We start from the raw sequence: 2517 nt of genomic DNA, 5'->3' as shown, positions 1-2517 counted from the left end.
GGTAAGTTTCCCATTCAGTTCAGGGATGACCTTGCCCATGGCCTTGGCAGTGCCAGTAGATGCAGGGATAATGTTCTGGGCAGCTCCACGGCCATCACGCCACAGCTTTCCGGAGGTGCCATCCACAGTCTTCTTGGTGGTAGTGATGGCATGTACTGTGGTCATGAATCCCTCTACAATGTCAAAATTGTCATGGATGACCTTGGCCAGGGGAGCCAAGCAGTTGGTGGTGCAGAAGGCATTGCTGACAATCTTGAGAGAGTTGTCATACTTTTCATGGCTCACGCCCATCACAAACATGGGGGCAGCGGCAGAAGGAGCAGAAATGATTACCCGTTTGGCACCGCCCTTTAAGTGAGCACCAGCCTTCTCCAAGGTTGTGAAGACACCAGTGGACTCCACGACATGCTCAGCACCAGCATCACCCCACTTGATGTTGGCGGGATCTCGCTCCTGGAAGATAGTGATGATTTTCCCATTGATGACCAGCTTCCCATTCTCAGCCTTGACAGTGCTGTTGAACTTGCCATGGATGGAATCATATTGGAACATATAGACCATGTAGTTGAGGCCAATGAAGGGATCATTGATGGTGACAATATCCACTTTGACAGAGTGAAAAGTAGCCCTGGTGACCAGCTGCCCAATGCAGCCAGATCCTTTTACTCCAACCTGCACCATCGTGTCTCAGGGATACGGCTGAGGCTACACAAGAAGAGAGGGCAATCTGGATCGATGGCAGACTGGCAGCCACTTCTGAAATAGCTTGCCTCCAGAATCTCTATGAACTTGGAGAAATGATGAAAGTTATACAAATGTTCAGGTCTTTGGTTCATAAGGTCACTAAATGTCATCTATGGCTCAATGGCACTTAACAACACAACACGTACAACAGCCTTGAAACCTACTCTATCCCATGCCAACTTAACTGCCTATGACACATCTACCCTCATTATCCCAGTCACTGTATCAATCTATCTCATCAATGATCTCCCTCTCTTTCTCTGTCCCTCTACCATTCCCAGCATGATGTCCCTCTCCAAGGACTGGTCCCTCCTTGCAATATGCCCAAAGTATGTTGAACAAAACCTCAGAATCCTTGCCTCCAAGGAGCAGCCTGGCTTCCCCCTCTCTAGGATGAACCTGTTTATTCTCCTGGTAATCCAACACTCTTCTCCAACACCACAGTTCAAAGGCATTAATTATCTATCTAACATGCCTAGTCATTGTCCAGCTCTCTGATGCATAGCAAGCAATTGCAAAGACTATGACCTGGATCAGGCGCACCTTAGTCTCCAGCCTGACGTCACTGCTCTTCAGTACTCTGTCTGGAGAGGTCCCTGACATTGACTTTCCCAGTGCAATTCATCCCTTAATTCCTGGCTGCTGCTACCAAGAGTGTTGATTGTGTGGAGCCAAGAAAGCGAAAGCTGTGAACAATCTCCATCTCTTCACCATCCATCACAATTATCTTGATACTGTGCTGCAAAATCCATATTAATGGCTGCAATCCTTAATCTTTTGCAGCAAGTGCTTTAGGTACTCTTCAGTTTCAGCAAGCAGGGTTGTGTATTCTGCATAACTAAAGCTGTTGATAAATCTTCCTCCAATCCTGATGCCACATTCATCTTCATAGATACTATTCTAAAAAAATTAAGACTGACTAGGAAGGATTGGCCATCCACTTCCAAAGTAACAGGCCTTTGAAAACCCTATGAATGATAGAGCACACTGAGACTAGCAGACATGGTAACTGAAGCTGAGAGATCTCAAATATGGAATCACAAAGAAAGAGGATCAGTTGTAAGTAGACACTAGTGATTAGAACATGGAATATGAGAAGCAAGAATGTAGGAAAACTGGACATTGCTAAGAAAGAGATGAAACACATAAATATTGACATACTAAGTAAGTATTGGCAAAGTGAGATGGCTTGGCATGGGACATTTTGAATCAGATGATCATATGATCTACTATGCCGGAGATGAAAAGGTGAGAAAAAAATGAGGTTGCTTTCATAATTAAAACTGTTATTTCTAGATCCATCTTGAAATACAATATTTGAGTGACAGGATAATATCCATGTGCATACAAGGAAGTCCAGTGAATATCATTATAATTCAAATATATGCACTGACAACTAGAGCCAAAGACAAGGAAACAGAAGATTTCTACCAACTTTTGCAGTAAGAAATTGATCAAACATGCAATAAAGATGCATTAATAATAATGGGTGGCTGGAATGCAATAATTAATGTAGTAGAGTATATATAAAACTTAAAAAATGCAGATGTTGTAGGAATAAGTGTATTATGCTTTAATGTTTCGTGGCAGGATTTTAGTACAAGCAAATGAATCAAAACAACTATGTAAATGACAAATAAAAACTAAAAATGAACGAAACGGAGAAGGAAACTTCCAGGCAGTATCTTTCTATTGTAACTTGTTATTTAAAGACAACATAGTGATTTATTCTAAATAGTATGCAAAACTTGGGTTTCATTGACTATGCAAAGG

This window comes from Elephantulus edwardii, unplaced genomic scaffold (assembly GCF_000299155.1).
Source record: "Elephantulus edwardii isolate Elephantulus edwardi_28Jun2011 unplaced genomic scaffold, EleEdw1.0 scaffold00059, whole genome shotgun sequence".
Classification (NCBI taxonomy): Eukaryota; Metazoa; Chordata; class Mammalia; order Macroscelidea; family Macroscelididae; genus Elephantulus; species Elephantulus edwardii.
The sequence above is the reverse complement of the archived record's forward strand: the minus strand, read 5'-3'. Positions refer to the sequence as shown.